This window comes from Notamacropus eugenii, chromosome 3 (genome assembly GCF_028372415.1).
Source record: "Notamacropus eugenii isolate mMacEug1 chromosome 3, mMacEug1.pri_v2, whole genome shotgun sequence".
Classification (NCBI taxonomy): domain Eukaryota; kingdom Metazoa; phylum Chordata; class Mammalia; order Diprotodontia; family Macropodidae; genus Notamacropus; species Notamacropus eugenii.
Window position 1 is genome coordinate 104,916,992 of NC_092874.1, and position 17,903 is coordinate 104,934,894.

The window sequence follows — 17,903 nt, forward strand, 5'->3', positions numbered from 1 at the left end:
TGCATAGAGTACCAGTGCAGGAGTCAGGAAGACCTGAGTTCAAATCTCATCTCAGACGCTTGACACTCACTAGCTGTGTGACCTTGGGCAAGTCACTTAACCCCAACTGCCTCATTCTGGGTCATCTCCAGTCATCCTGATGAATATCTGGTCACTGGATTCAGAGGGGTCTGGAGGAGAAGTGAGGTTGGTGACCTACACAGCCCTTCCTCACTCAAAACAAAGTCAAGTGCAAGTCATGTCGTTATTTCTCTGATGGCAACGAAGGATGAACACACACAAGGCATTAAATCTATTTTTCAACCCAAACTTCACCAAAAGCAAGGTCTCTTCCAAACTTCTATCTAATTTAGGATCAGAAAACCCTTATAACATCTGTTTATATTCCAACTGCCAAGCATCACCACTTCAGAAATACTTTAAAGACTTCCCTCTCAGCAAAAGTTCCCTGATTTTCTCAACCTCAAGGTTCTTTTTGGTCCCATATACAAATGAATGGAAGGGGAGAAAGGGCAAAGGTATATCCCACTCCCCCAGTCATCTGAATGCCTTTCTTTCAAAGTTCTTTATATGTTTATTTCATATGTATATATTTATATACATACATACACACACACACACACACACACACACACACACACACACACACACACACACACACACACAAAGATATTCAAGCTCCTAGTTTGGTCACCAACCTAATCTTAGTTTCAAGGTTTCAGGTTTCCTTCCTAAATTTGATTGACTCAATTAGATCTTTGATAAGAATGAAACCAAGAACTTTGGAATAGGGTGTTTATTCCTTTGCATTGACCACACCTTCAAAAGCAGGGAGACCAATAAGTTTTATTTTGTTTTTCGTTAAGGAGAGGCCAAGGACTTTAGACCAGGTCTAATTCTTCAAGACCTTATTTGGGTTTTGTTGGCAAAGATACTGAAGTGGTTTGCCAAAATCTTCTCCAGCTGATTTTACAGATGAATACCTACAGCAAACAGGGTTAAGTGAATTGTCCAGGGTCATACAGCTAGTAAGTGTCTGAGGCCAGATTTGAATTCAGGAAGATAAGTCTTCCGGACCTCAGGTCCAGGTCTCTAGAGCTGCTCTGCTATCTAACTGCCTCTTTTAGGCTAGGATCCTGCCAGGTGATCTTCAGAATTTCTTCAAATGCAAAACGAACACTTGCCAAAAAGACTATTTTATGGAGAACTCACATAGGGCAAAGGTTCACATGGTGGTCAGAAGAACATTACAAGGACAATCTCAGGGTGTCCTTAAGAACTTTGGCATTGATTGTGTGACATGGGATCTACTGGCACAGGACCGTTCAGCATGGCCTGCCCTCATCAGAGTAGGTGCAGGGCTCTATGAGCAAAGAAGAATTGAAATAGCTCAAAAGAAACGTGAGATGCGCAGATTTAGAGAATTCACCCCAAATGTTCACATAACGTATTTGTGCCCATTCAGTGGTAGAACATTTTGAGCTCCTATTGGTCTGATCAGCCATAGTTGGACACACTGTAACTTGACTCTAGCATAGTGACGTCATTTTGGTCCTCTTCAAGAATGAAGAACAACAACCAACTAGCCAACAAACCAGGATCTTGTCATTATATTATTTCTTGAGATTTCCTTGAAGGACAGTCTTTAGTGAATATATTTTTACAAATGTATGGATGGGAGATATTTTGTTGTAAAAAAGCATACAAGGAAGCATTTTGTTCATATGAATCAAATGTTGTTGTTTTTTTTATAATTAACAAATAATGGGTAAAATGGGACCTTAACATTCTCTAATCTTTCATTTTGAAATAGTAAAGGTGTGGTCCATAGCTGAAGATTGCTTCTAAAAGTCATTTCCCTACCTGAATACCCTTGTTAAGGATGCTCTCAATTACTATATAGGTGATTTTCAAAAGGATTTTGTATAAATGGGAGAGTAGGTATATAGGTGATTAGTTTCTGATGGTCTCTTGGTTGCTTTTTTCAGTATTAATAAAGTCCAAGATTTTCCCCCTACATTTTTAGTATCTTCTTTAGATGCAATGTAATTAGTCCACCAATGGCACCACAATTGTTCAATATTCAGCACAAGCTCTTCTATAATCCATCTGCTTTTCCCGTTTTTGATCTTCTTAAGCACTGTTTTGAGCTTATAATAGAAATAGAAAAAGCAGGACTTCTGAGTAACATGACCAACAAAACAGAAGACTAAATACTTCCTCCAATCCTCATAAACCTCTCCAAAATAGGAACTATATGTAAGAGATAAGTGACTTTCAGCTGTCTCCATGGTCTAAGACACCAAGAACCCTAATAAGGTAATAACCTGATGAAGAAACAACAGAGGCTAATCCCTAAGAGTCTCACTCAGCACCTTTTCCCCATCCCAACCCCACCCCCATTCCAGGCTACCATATTCTGGCAGGGCTGCACAAGGTAATACTTGAGCTTGCAACAGAACTTAATTAGCTCTACTCTTTTCCCTGCATTGATTAAAACCAAAAGCCAGAAACTTTCTCTGCCTACGAAAGTGGCACGCAGCTTGCTATGCGGTGACATCGCTCAATCAAAGAACTAAGAGACAAAAGTAACTAAGACAGGGTACCAAAATGTGTGGGGCTCCTCCAAGTTTAAAGGAAAGTGCCCTGGTATATAATTGTGACCAGTTCTGTCCCTCAGGGAACCCTAGGTTAGAGAATGAGGCCGCAAGCAAGAAAACTCAAAGGGAAAGGAGTCAGAAAGTAAACGATAGTGGAATACAAAAGATCATAAGAGGAAGAAAACTCAGTTAAAAGACCTTGAGCACAAGCAAATGAATCAAAAGGGAAGATATTAATAATAGAAAGGAATTTGGACTCCCTCTAAATGAATCTCTCTCACCCTCTCTCTATCCATTTTTACATATATATACAAGTATATGTATGTATGTAAGTGTATATATATATGTATGTATGTGTATATATATATACGTATACATACATTCATAGATGTAAAAATGGGGTCTTTCATGCATGAGGACCAAAATGATATCATTATCTTGGGGTCAAGGTACAGTGTATCTGCCTATGGTTAATCAGAACAATATGAGTCAGAAGGCCCTATCACAGGTTGGGCACAAAAAGTCCACATGAACATTTGGAATGGAGATGTCTCCAAATTTGTGTATTTCACATTTCTTTTGAGCTACTGCAATTATGCTTCATTCATAGAGCATAGCACCTTCTTTCATTCCAGCATGCCATTCTGGGCAGTCCTGTGCCAGTGTCACCTATGTCTCACAATTGATTCCGAAGTTCTTCAGAGAGATCTTGAGAATGTCCTTGTATGATTCTTCTGACTTCCATGTTAGTGCTTGCTTTGTGTGAGTTCTCCATAAAATTGACCTATAGGCAAAACTACTTTTAGCATTTGAACGAAGTGGTCAGCCCATTGGAGTTATGCTCTTAGAAACAGAGTTTGAATGTGTAATAGTTCAACTTGAGAAAGGATCTGGGTGTCTGATACCTTATCCTGTCAGGTGATCTTCAGAATCATCCTAAGACAATTCAAATGGAAGTAATTTAGTTTCTTGGCATGGCACTGGTATACTGTCCAGGTTTCACAGGCATACAATAATGAGGTTGAAGAGGTCAGCACTATGGCTCTGTAGACCTTCAGTTTGGTAGGCAGTCTAATATTTCTTCTCTCTCACACTTTTCTTAGGAGCCTCCCAAACACTGAGCTATCACTATGTCAAATTCATCATCTATATGTGCATCCCTGGAAAGTATATTGCCAAGGTATCTTATCCATAGAATTCTAAACTTCTCCATTTGCTGTAACTGATGGTCCCAAATATGTATGATTTAGTGCTGATTGATGGAGACTCTCTGGGTTTTTTTAAGTCAATTGTTAGGCCAAAATTAGTACAAGTAGCAGAGAATTAATCCATACTTTGTTGCTTCTCAGATTCAGAGCCTACACTGAGTGCACAATCTGTGAACAAAAAGTCACACACCACCTCTCCTTCCATTTTAGTATTGGCATGTGGCCTTTCCAAGTTAAATAATTTACTATCAGTGTAGTAGCTGACTTTGATGCTATTTTCATCTTCATTGAAGGCCATCAACCACATCCATGAAAACACCATGCTAAAAAGCATGGGAACAAGCACACAATCCTGCTTCACTTCATTGGATTACTGGGAAAGCATGAGAGCATCTTCCATTATGCAGAATTCAGGAAAGCATGCCATCATGAAACTGACAGAGAACTCTGTGGATTTCCAAGAGCATGGAACCACAACAGGATATTAATGGATTAAGATACAAATAGAAAAAAATGAGACAGTCCGTAACCTCAAAGAGCTTACATTCCAATAGAGTAAGATAACACATATGAGGCAATGGTGGCCAGGTTAGGAATGATTTAGTTAGAGAAATAATATTGACTTCAGTTAAAATGGACCCTGGCAAGGAAGTCACATGCCAACACCAAAAAAAAAACCAAAAACATACTTCCTCCATAACATTCCAGTTATTGTTCATTTTGGTTGTGTAAAAGATTTTCAATCTCATATAGTCAAAGTTATCTAATTAAATTTTTTGCAATTACTTCTATACTTTATTTGGTTAAGAAGATACTTCCTGTCCCTAGCTGAGAAAAACACATTACCTTCTAATGTGTTCTAATCTTTTTATGGTATCATCTTTAATATTAAAATCACTTCATTTAGGATTTATTGTGGAATATGGTTTAAGATTTGATCTAAGCCTAATTTATGCAATTTTGCTTTCCAGTTTTCACAGCGGTTTTTATCAAATAAGAGGTTCTTTCCTAAGAAATTTATGTTTTGAAATGTTGCGTCATTGAGTCCCACTGTTTCTGGTTCTTCACTGTCTATCTGTTCCAATGACTCTATTTTTAACCAATACCAAATGGTTTTAATGACTGCTGCTTTATAATATAGTTTGAAGTCTGGAGTTGCATAATAATTGCCCATCTGTATTAGTAGAAGGAGTTACCTCACCCAAAAGGGAGCTCCCTACATTGATGAAATCACTGGGGGAAAGAAAAAGGAAAAAAAAAGATGATTGTATCCCTTCACTGACATCATCATCTTATCAAATAGATTCAGTATAAGAAAAGGGATTGTAGGCTTCCTTATCTATTTACCTATATGATAAGTTTCGAACTGGAAGGGATCTTCAAGGATATCAAGATAATGCCTTCATTTTATAGATGAGGGAAAGGGAGGTTCCAAGAATACATGTGGCTTGCCCAGGGTTCACATACATACCTAGGTAAGTGACAGCACCAGGAATTGAATTGAGATCCTCTGATTCAGTGTTCTGTCATGGAAAATTTCTTCCATATTATTGCTGCCCTATTCAGAAGTCTTTGGATTCCTGAAGTTCTTAATTTAGACAAAACAAAACAAAAACTCCAAATCTTCTGGCAATAACTTTGAGACACTATGGTTTTCACTAACGAACAAGCCAAGGTTCCAGAATATTTCGCCAAAAATAGCCAGCTCACTGAGGCGTATCCATCCCATTCGTACTTCTCAGTCCTTCCCATTGCCTATCCTCCACTACCCACCCTACCCCCACCATATACCCCACTCCACACACATTAAAAAAAAAGTTCAAATTCCCTCACTATTAACCTGCCTATATAGTCCATATTCCAAGAAATAATCCATGGAGATGAATGGTTGATAGCTTCTGTTTTCAGGCGTTTTCAGGAGTATTTGCTTATTATATCAAATGAATCCTAAATGGAAATTTCAGAAAGTAGGGGGAGATATTTTTTATTTATAATTCTTCTAATTCAAATTTATAGTACTGTACTAGTCAACTAAGGTCTACATTTTTGTATGACATTGTAAAAACACATTAAGGAGAAAGGGAACTAGCAGTTCTCAGAAGGACTTCAAAATAGCTTTCTGCTTTGCCTAATTCCCTCTTCATTTCTGTCCCTATTCTCATCTTTTTCCCAGTTTCAAATAAAAGATGAGATAAAGGACTTCTTAACCTCAGATCTATTAATTTGTTTATATATATATATATATATATTGATAATTTTATTTCAATATAATTTGTTACCTTTGTAATCCTCTGTATTTTTTTTTATGCATTTAAGAACGTTACTCTGAGAAGGAGTCTACTGGTTTCCCCAAAGGGGTCCTTGACCCAAAAAGGCTAAGAAACTTTGGGCTAAAGATTACAAATGCTCCTTTACTTTCCAGGGTTAGTGGAATAACTGAGTGGTCTGAGTTAAAGAAAGATTCCTAGACAGGATTTAGAGGATCAAGGTGCTTTGAGAGGACTGCTTGCTTGCTTTCCCCAGCTTCCTTCTTTCCATTCTTACAGCTGACCAAAGAAATCCTTGATTTGGCTGTGTAAAAGTAATACTAATTGTGGAACATATTAGATCAGCAAGACCCAGCAGTAACAGAATAGGTAGCCTCGTGATCTGTAAACTCACAAACACAAACCACAGGTAGAAGAGCTTGCTATGTGATAAGATTTGCTGGGAACCTGGAAAGGAGATCAGGAAGATCTGAGTTCAAATCCAGGCTCAAGACAGTAGCTGTGTGACTATGCAAATCACTTAACCCCTATTTGTCTCAATTCCTCATCTGTAAATTGGAGACACTGGAGAAGAAAATGGCAATCACTCCAGTATCTCTGTCCTGAAAACCCCATGGACACAAGACTGATATACTGCACAATTAAAAAAGAAAAGTACCTGAAATTTCAAGTACCTATATGCTGATAAAGTCCACTGAATATACACTTTTATAGCATAAGAATAAAAGAGTTGCATCATAAAAGTAAAAGAATGAAACTAGCTAGAACTGTGGCTAGAGGAAGAATTCTTAACCAAACAAGGGATCTAGATGATCATAAGAGATAAAATAGACAATGAATGGGACTAAACTAGTCACTTTAGATACATGGCAGGTCATGTCATCATTTCCCTGATGGCATGGTCTTCTTCGGCAACAAAGGACAAACACAATAAGGCAACTCCTATTTCCACTGCAGGGCCGTACCTTTTCTGCAGTTTATAATCTTAAAGAGTTGCTGGGGGACACTAAGAAGTTAAATGCTTTCCCCATGGTCACAAAGCCTGTCAAAGGCAGAACTTGAATCCAGGTCTTCCTGAATCCAAGACCATTTCTTAATCCACTGTTCCATATTGGTAGGATTACATTAAATTTTAAAGTTTTGTACAATTGAAACTCATGCAGCTATAATAAGAAGAGGAAATGTCGTGTGTGTGTGTGTGTGTGTGTGTGTGTGTGTGTGTGTGTGTAAATATTTGTATCGAGGATCTAATACGTTTGCTATACAAGATATATGGGGAATTGACTCAAATACAGGATCCCCAAATCTTACCTATTAAGGCTTAAAAATCACATTAAAACTTTTGGGACACTGTAAATGTCTTGAACCATTCCCCAATAGAAAAGTAATTAAAGGAAATGGACACTGTATTTCACTGCATAATCATCATCACCAAGTAATTGTTGTACCCTGTTATTTTTTTCAGTCTCAAAAAGGGTTCATAACCTTTTGTCACATAATTGTCTCATGGTATAATTCTGTTCATCACGCTGCTTAAAAGGTAAACAGAACAGCAGGATATTCACTAGTGGCATCTGGATAGCATTTATTGCTGGGGATGGAAGCTCAATTCCAGGTGCACAGTCTCGGGCGGGTAAAGGTGGGAACTTCTAAATCTTAGAGTTCTCACGAGACCCCCCAGGAAACAACTGGGAATCGAGGTGAACCGAGCTATCTCGTGTATTTCCGCCTCTTCCCGTGAGAAACGTGATGGGAGAGAGCTCTCCCCGCCCTCGAGATTGTCCCGGATCTGGGCACACTATTGTTATCTAACAGCACGGTATTCAGATGCAAACTATGTGGCTGAAGAGTTTAAGTAGGATCAGGAAAGCCTGAAAGTTCTCTTGGGCGGAGGGGCGCGGAGCGGACAGGACACAAGGCTCCGCTTTTCCTCTCTCCTCTCTCCCCTCCCGCTCTCTCCCCACTTACACTTCTACTTCCAATCTCTTATTGTAAGATCTTTGCCTCCTTGGGAGATTCTTCGCTCCCTCCTAAGGAAGAATTCCCCTGCACTTGTAACTAGACCCTGAAATAAAGCTCAACCCTTGTTCGACTCTGGAACGTCCTTTCTCTCATACGAGCATCCGGTTTGGCCAACCGAAGACCTCCGATAGAGGTAAGGGAAGACTCGGGTAGCCCTCAGGCCTCTAGGCCTGGTAATTTATCCGTCAGACATTGTGAGTCTAGAATTCTCCAGCCCACAGGTATTGTCAGTATATTTCAGAAAGCCAACTTGTGACTTTCATGACTGTTTAGAGTCCTGTAGTACTAACGATATTGTCACTCAACCCAACGAAGAGCCATAGGTGCAAGGGGCAGGCAAAGCTGCCATGAGTAAGTCATGTGATATGGTAAGACCTGCATTTTCCCCAGCTATCTGAATTGTACGCCTCACCTGCCAGTAATACATTAAGGCGCAAAGTATTTCTTTCTGATTGTGGGTAAATATAAAAACTATTCTGCAGGCTTCAAGCTGAAAGTGATTGCACTGGATGAACAACAGGGTAACAGAGTTTCAGAAAGAGGGTTTTCAATGAGTGAAAAGTTGGTGCAAGACTGGCCAAAACTGAAAGACAAGTAAGTAATATGGGCAAAATTTTTAAAGCTTCACATAATGGTCACATCCCACTTCTTGCAAAATTTGACGTGAATCTGTGATAATTATGTGGTGAAATATGGTAATTTTCAAAAAAAAAAGTCAAAAACCATAAGCAAACATTTTCCAAATCACTAATAATAAAGGAAATAAAATTAAAACAACCCTGAGATTTCACCTCATGTCCATCCAACTGTCAAAAATAATAAAATACAGAGATAGTCAATATTGGATGGATTATAGGAAGACACACTATCAAACAATATTTTTAAGTGCTCTAAATTACCATCAACAAGAAAAATTCAAGTTAAAACAACTTTGAGATTTCACCTCACAGGCATCAATTTAGCAAAGATGGTAAAAGACACAAATAATCAATGTTGGAGGGACTATGAGAAGACTTGGTAAACTAACGTAAACTTGGTGGAGCTGGAAATTGATCCAACCTTTCTGGAAAGCAATTGGAAATATGAGAGAAAAGTCACTTTCTGACCTAGAGATCCCACCACTGAGCATGTGTGCCAAGGAGATCAAAGTCAGTCAGTGAGCATGTATTTATTAAGCACCTGCTGTGTGTCAGGCACAGTAATCGGTGGGGACAGAAAGGCAAAAAACAATCCCTGCTCTCAAGAAGCTTGCAGTCTAATGGGATGCCCCATAAAGAAAAAATATTCACAGTAGCACATCTTATGTCAGCAAAAGAACTGGAAACAAAGTGGATTCTCATTGAATGGCTGAACAAAATGAAAAGAAACATGGGAAGGCTTGTATGCACTCATAGACAGCAAAGTAAACAGAACTAGCAGGAAAATATATACAATGATTATAATAAGGTAAGTGAAAAGACCACTAAAAGGCAACTGAATTCTGATTAAATCTAATGAAAAATCTTGGTTTTAGAGAACAGATGGTGAAACACATTTCTCCTCTCAGTAGTGAAAAAAGGGAACTGTAGCTCTGGAATGTAGCATATGTTGTCAGATGTGGTAATTTTGTAGGTCAGTTTTACTTCTTTTTCTCTGTTATAAGGGAAGATTTAATTAGTGGGGGGTAGAGAAGGAAAGAGAGAGAGAGCAAATCGATACATCAACCAACAAGCTGACTGCTAAGTTCCTGAGATACAAAGATAGAAAAAGAATCCTTTGTTCTCAAGGAGTTTATATTCTAATCAATGGAGAGAGAGAGACAGGGAGGGAGGGAGGGAGAGGGAGAGGGAGAGGGAGAGGGAGAGGCAGAGGGAGAGGGAGAGAGAGAGAGAGAGAGAGAGAGAGAGAGAGAGAGAGAGAGAGAGAGAGAGAGAGAGAGAGAGAGAGAGAGAGAGAGAGAATCCTCTATTAAGTACTTACTCTGTGCCATGCACTGTGTTAAGTGCCAAGGATACAAATAAAACCATGCGAGTCAGTCCTTGCCCTCAAGTTTACAATTTAGTGGGGGAGGGGGGGAACAACAAATAAAGGGGAACTGAAAAGAGGAGGTACTCACATAGTGGAATAGGGTGGAGATGCCCAGGAAGTAGTTCCAGGCAAGATAAAGGTAGAAAAAAAAGTTCATCCCTCAGAGTTGGGGTAGAGTCCAAAGTAGTAGTTGTGAGGGAGATGATGATGATGAAGGCTAGAATATAAACAGCATAGTGAAGAGATGGTCAGAACAGGGCATGAAGACTTAAGAGCCAGGGGTCCCCAGGACAGAGTTCAAGCTGTAGTTAGAGTGAAGAAGAAGGAAGATTTGGTCTGAGAGAAGGTTTGAGACAACTAAATAACGTAAAAAGAGTCGAGAAAGGGTCCTTGCTGATTAAGAGGACTGACTTCACGTGCAGGATTTATGGGGTAATATGGATTCAACTTGTACAGAATAACAAAGTGTAAATGGTTTGCACTCTGTACTACCGAACAGATTTCTCACTGATGAGCTAATAGATGTACTGAAAGAATTCGAGAAGAATCGTTTCTTTTTGTTTTTCAGAAGCTCAATCTTGGAAAATGATTTTGATTTGTTTTAAAAAGCATCAACAAATATATATTTAGAAACTAACATAAATTAATTATTTAATGAACTGCTTGTCATCTACGCCAGACTCCTGTTAGGCTAAGTCATAGATAACAATTATGAGATGTGAGAACTTGGACAAAACAATACAAAAACTGCTTCCTTTACCAAGAGGGGCTTTATTCCATTTCAAAGTCCATATTTATTCAAATCCTGCCGACAGAAAGCTCAAACAAGGCTGGGACATGAATCTGGTACACAGGTTTCTATGACTAGCCTTGATCTATATGCTTTCAAATAAATAAGAAAATGTAATTTTCTATATACTCTTTTTAAGTAATGGATTTGAAATCATTTATGTTATTCCTGCCCTTGTAGCAGTACTGAGAGCAGGTCCATCCTGAGAATAGATTTGCCTTGTTTACTTTTAGGTTTCAGATGTAGAACAATAGAGGGGTTGTCAAGACAATTGAGGAGGTCACTGGGAGGTTTGTTGTTTGGTTGTGTATGAACCTTGAAACCAGAGACTGGTTTCAAAACATTTTTTTTTATCTGTAATGTATGCTAGGGGGCACTGTGATGCAACCTTTCCCATATCTATTCCTTTGAATTCCAATTACTTATTTGATTCCTTTGGATTTCCAGTAGTTATACGTGTAAGAATTTTTAGGCTGGTGTTTTGTCCAGAGTAGATACTCATCAATGAAAGTAGTCTCATGTGAAAGTTGGCTCTTTCATGTGAAGGTTTGCTTATCCTTTACTAAACTCTTTACTAATAGTAAATATGACAACTTTTCTGACAGAGGAAGGAGCATTGTTAAAACTGAGTAACCATAGATAGTATCAATCCACACTTCTGTACTCCCAGTAAACAATTGCTAGTGGTTCCTCACTCTGGAACCTGAGCAGACTCTGACTGCTTTAAGTCATATTGAAGAGTTTGACCTGGGATTACTGTGCACAATGGCTTTGCTTCTGTCTTGAAACATAAGTGGGCCCTGAACAGAAGTTTGCTGTGCCTTGGCCATCTCTGGGGCCTCAAGCATTTGCTATAATAAGCTTCTTGATCACCCCCATACCTCACCTAATATTTCAATTTCTATTCTGTAGAGAAGACCAAGACATTTGGTGACCTTGTGGGATTATTGAAAGTGTACTCAGTGAGACCATCAGGGGTATGGCTGAGATTTAAATTTCACAAATGGAATGAACAGCCTGCTAGAGGCATTGCTATTTATATTGCACAGCGGCATCATTTTTCTCAACACTGCAATGTGGGAAAATTCTTAGACAACAAGCTGGGGGATCATATTTACAAAATGCATGATGAAGCCCTCTATGGCACGTCTCAGTTAAATCATATTTATAATTTCTAATAACCAAAGAAAAAGCTACATTTTTACCTTGCACGGAGGCTAAAGGAACAGCTGCTAATGTAAGTGCTATTCGTACCATGAAGACAGAAATTTCTCACCAAGAGGATGATAAGAACATAGGTAATAGAGATTCTGTAATATCAGCAGATCAACTTTTGGCAGGTTTGGCTAATGCTCTAATCGTAGGCTCTAAGATGTGGAAGGCAGATGCTACAAATACAAGGACACCTTGAAAAGGTATGCCATTCAGAATTCACAGAAGTAAAGCCCAGAAACTGTCATAGCTGTTCAAGTCACTTGGAATCAAGTGATCTTGACTATTTGCATACTCAGTGAATCTCAGAATTCTATCATCCTCACTGGGTCACTGGCAATATGCTCTGTAATTGGCCGTGAACACAAAATAGAAGTTGACTCTGACTGTGGTACATCAATAATCAGTAAAGATACCTCCCATAATATTTCCTTTTTTAAAAAAATTTGTTTTCAACTTTCTACAGTCATTTCCATAGGTCTTAGATTTTCTCTCCGCTCCTTCCTCAAGATGGCATGCAATAGCATATGGTTTTTATACATGCATTCTTTTTTTTTAAATTGAATGATTTTATTTGTTTTCTGTGTTCGACAATCGCTTCCATACATCTTAGGTTTTTTTCCACTCCCTCCCCCTTATTCCTCCCTCCCTCCCCACTCCCTCCCTGAGACAGCGTATAGTCTATAGAGGGTCACCTCCTACATTCCTATTAAATGCACGTTGCATAGAAGAATTAAAATGAATGGGAGAAACCATAAAATGAAACAAAACATAACATAATACAAAAGAAAATGATCTGTTTCTATTTGCGATCCAATTCCATAGTTCTTTTTGCTGGATGTGGAAGGTTTTTTGCCTCAAGAGTCCATTAGAAATTTTTTAAGTCCATGCATTTCAGTGAAGTACTAAGTCTACCAGAAAAATTCCTCACACACTGTGGTTGTTTCTGTGTACAGTGTTCTCCTGTTTTTGCTCCTTTCACTCAGAATCAGTTCATATAAGTCCTTCCAGGTCTCTCTGAAGTCTTCTTGTTCATAATTTCTTATAGCACAATAGTATTCATTCCATTATATTCATATACCACCACTTGTTTAGCCATTCCCCAGTTGATGGGCATCTCCTTGATTTCCAGTTCTTGGCCACCATAAAGACAGCTGCTATAAATATTTTTGTACATGTGGGACCCTTTCCCGTTTTTATGATCTCTTTGGGATACAGTCCTAGAAGCAATATTGCTGGGTCAAAGGGTATGTATATTTTTGTAGCCCTCTGGGCATAGTTCCAAATTGCTCTGCAGAGTGGTTGGATAAGCTCACAGCTCCACCAACAATGAATTAGTGTTCCAACTCTCCCACATCTTCTCTAACATTTATGATCCTCCTTCCTATGTGGTACCTCAGAGTTGTTTTGATTTGCATTTCTCTAATCAATAGTGATTTACAGCATTTTTTCATATGACTACAGATAGCTTTAATTGCTTCTTCTGAAAACTGCCTGTATATCCTTTGACTATTTATCAGTTGGGGAATGACTCTTATTCTTGTACATTAGACTCAGTTCTCTCTATATTTTGGAAATGAGGCCTCTGGTAGGTCCAACCCTACCAGATCTCAAATTATATTCTAAATCAGCAATCATGAAAACCACTTGATACTGCTTAAGAAATAGAGGGATAGATCAGTGGAATAGGTTAGATACTCAAGACACAGCAGTCAATGAATATAGCAGTCTGCTGTTTGATAAACCCAAGGACCCCAGATTCTGGGATAAGAACTCATTGTTTGACAAAAACTGCTGGGAAAACTGCATAATAGTGTGGCAGAAATTGGGCATAGACTAATGGCTGATACCACACAAGAATAAAGTCCAAATGGATACATGATCTAGGTATAAAGGCTGATACTATAAACAAACTAGAGGAGCAAGGAATGATGTGTTTATCAGGTTTGTGGAGAATGGAGAAATTTATAACCAAACAAGAGATAGAGAATATTATGAAGTACAAAATGGATAATTTTGATTACATTAAATTGAAAAGGTTTTGCACAAAAAAACCCAATACAACCAAGATTAGGAGGGAAGCAGAAAACTGGGAAAGAATTTTTGCAACTAGTGTCTGTGATAAAGGTCTCATTTCCAAAATATTTCCACACAAATCTCATTGGAAAACTTGTTGAGTCCATTATTCATTCTTTAAAAAAAAAAACACATTTTAAAAATATTCTTCTTTTTACATCACCCACATTTCCTATTGTGTCCCTTCTCTGCCCTCTGTCAGAGAGTCATCCCTTATAATAATAAGAAAAAAAAAAGGTCAACAAACCTAATATATCCAAAAAATCTATATGTATGGTTCCTCACCTTTGCCAAGAATCTGGAGGAAGTGTCTGCTCATAAATCTCCTTTGGGGCCAAACTTGATTTCCATTCATTCTTTAAAATGTTTTTTTTTTTTATGCTACAATTGTTTCCCAATATAACATCCCTAGCAACCTCTATTCAAAGTCTGCTGCGGAACAAAGAAAAATGGTACTGTAAAACTGACCAACACGACAGTATGTGCTTAATATTTGGTGCCCATAGACCCTTTTCCAATTAACGAAATGAGAGAAGAATGTTTCAGCATCTCTTCTCTGGGACCATGATTGTTCCTTGCATTTCATCTGAGATCAGCTGTTTTAGTGCCATTTCCTTTTACATTATTGTAGCCATCGTGGATATTGTTCTCCTCATTCTGTTTACCTTCTTCTCTCTTCCCATGTTTCTCTGAATTCCTCATTTTTATCATTTTCTATGGTCAACAATATTCCATTACATTCATAAACCACAATCCATTCAGTCATTTTCTAATCGATGGGCTCCCACTTTGCTTCTAGTCTTTCACTACCACAAAAAGTCTTGCTAACATAAAATTTAAAAAGCTTTTTATGATTAAAATCAATGAATACAGGATTAGGAGAGGAATTAGAGATTTAAACCATTTCTATCAAATATCACAAATAAAAGTCTGATAGACTAGCTATATGGATGGGGAATTAATGAAATACATAATCCCTAACATTCCCTGATAGATAAGTAGTCAAAAGACATGAATAAATAGTATTTTATAAAAGGATTGCAAGATGTAGATGACAATGCGGAAATATATTCCAAATCATTAATAACAGAGAAAGTTAATGTAAAGTTCTGAGATTTTATCTCATATCATGCAAATTGACAAAAATGGCAAAAAATGAAGTCAATATTGGACAAGATGTGAGAAGACTGGCATAGTAGTCTATTATTGGTGGGGCTATAAATTTGTCCAGCTATGCTCTTTGACAAATTGGGATTATACAATAGAAATGATTAAACTGTACAGGCAAGGCTTGTGATCCAGAGAAGAAAAGACAGAAGGAAAAATATATGAAATAGCCAGATCTTCATAGCAGAGTTTTGTAAAGGACTATAAGCAAAGATGGTGCCCATCATTCAGGGAATGGCTAAAAATAATATGGTATATTTATGTAATGAAATATTAGTGAGCAAGAAGATACGAATGTGAAAAATTCAGGGAAACAGAATGATTTGTATGAAATAAGCAGAACTGAAAGAATTCTTTCTCTCTCTCTCTCTCTCTCTCTCTCTCTCTCTCTCTCTCTCTCTCTCTATATATATATATATATATATATATATATATATATATGTTAGTGTAACTACAAAGATCACTAAAAGGAAGTAAACTCTGAGTAATTTTTAAAAAATCAATGAGGGAGAGAGGCAATAGGATATAGTAGATAGAGAGGTAGCCTCTACTTTAGAAAAACCTTGGTTTAAGTTCTGCCCCTAAAATATATTAGCTATATAACCCTGGGCAAGTCACTTAGTACCCTAGGTAACCAAAACCATAAACTGTACATCAGGTACCAGTCTGCGGTGGTGAGGGGATTCCCCTCCCTAAGCGTCTCCTTTATGAAGGAAATCATGTCTCATCCAAAAACACTAGTAACAATAACAAATCAATGAAGACTCTGGAGAGTAGATAATGAAACATATCTCCCTCCTTATGGCATTGAGACGGGACTAATTGGACAGAATGTTGTACACATTGTCAGATGTGATCACTGTATCAGATGGTTTTTGCTTATTTGTTACTATCACCAGGGAGGATCCAATCTCTAGTGACAAGAGATTTCCCCACCCCTCCCAGAAATGACTCTGATAAAAAGACAAAATGCATCAGGTAAATATACTTTTTTAATTTCTGTTACAAATATTTTGGTTTACAAGGTAACTTTCTTTCTATCCTTAACCTCCGTGAGCTATATGCCCCGTGGTAGGATTGCTTGATCCAAGAGCCTGCATAGTTCAGAGACTTTTCTTGCACAATTTCAAATTGTTCTACAGAGCAGCTGGACCAATTCACAACATCACCAATTGTATACCAGTGTCTAACTCCTCATAGCCCTTTTGACATCAGCTATTTTCATCTTTTATTGTTTTTGCTAAGTTGATGGGTAGGATGTGAAATCTCGAAGTCATTTTTAATTTACATTTTAAAAATATTATACATTTGAAGCATTAAAAACAATATTTACTGATAGCCCACATTTCTTCTTCTAATAACTGCCCCATCTCTTAACTGCCACTCTCTTCCACTATGCATCTTTCAAGATTATAATGATTCAATATGCTAGATTCATATAACTGGAAGCCATGTCAGGAATGCACAGTATGGTGGCTCCTTCACGAAAATCTTTTGTTGTCATCCCAAGGGAATGTTGCAATAGTCTCTCAAGACAAAATAGTTTACACCACAAAGAATCAGCTTCCAAACCATTCATATCATTTACACAGTCTGACTACAGGAAGTTGTTAACAGATTTGCCAGTGTTGCCAAGGAATTCCATTGTTAGGGAAGGAAAGCAACATCTGGAGATGGTAGCCCTGAATACTGCCCAGGCTCTCACTCATTCTGAAGTTGACTTCAGGTAGCAGGGAGAAACAGAGAGAGACAGAATTTGTAGGCTGGTGTTTCTTAGTCTGCATCATTCTCTTGCTCTTGCAGAACCAATAGCTCTATTTTTAGAAAGTAAAGGTCATAAGATTATAGAGCTAGAAATAGAAGGAACCTCAGAGGCTATTTTGGTCCAACTCCCACATTCTACAGATGAAGAAACTAAGGCTCAGATAGTGACTTGCCCAAGATCACGTAGGCAGTAAGTAAAGGAGGTAGAATTTGGACCCACTTCTTCTGAGTCAGTACAGTGTACTTTCCACTGTACACTCATAATAGGTTAGAACAATGTAGTCCATGGGGACTGCTGTTTCTGGGTGGTTTTCCTTATGTGTCTCTTTATTCTCTTGTATTATGTTTGTTATGTTGGAAGTCTTAAGTGCCAACTATGGTTCCAAGGTGAGGTCCTGGGCACAGAGACCGCTGAAGTGCTTGGGAAAGGATGACTGTGTCACAAGGTCATTAACATTATTAACATAATACGACAAAACCTTCTGAGCCCTTCTCTCTCAGGTGGATGTGCATCGTGAGCTCTATAACATGAGCATCATGGAGGCTACTATGGCAGACCTAAAGGAAAGAATACAAAAATGGAGTGAACAGCTGCAGAAGCATCGGGGGGTGGCCGGTCAGTTTGTGGCACAACAGGAGTGACCTGTGCAGGTGATTAGGCAGCACCACTACCAAGGCTCACAGCTGCTTTAGTTTTGCCTCTGGCTGAGTTCTTCTTTGTTATGGGTTGTATTTTTTTTCCTCCATCTGTATTTCAGGGGCAGTGGGAGCAGACACCAACTTCCCTAGG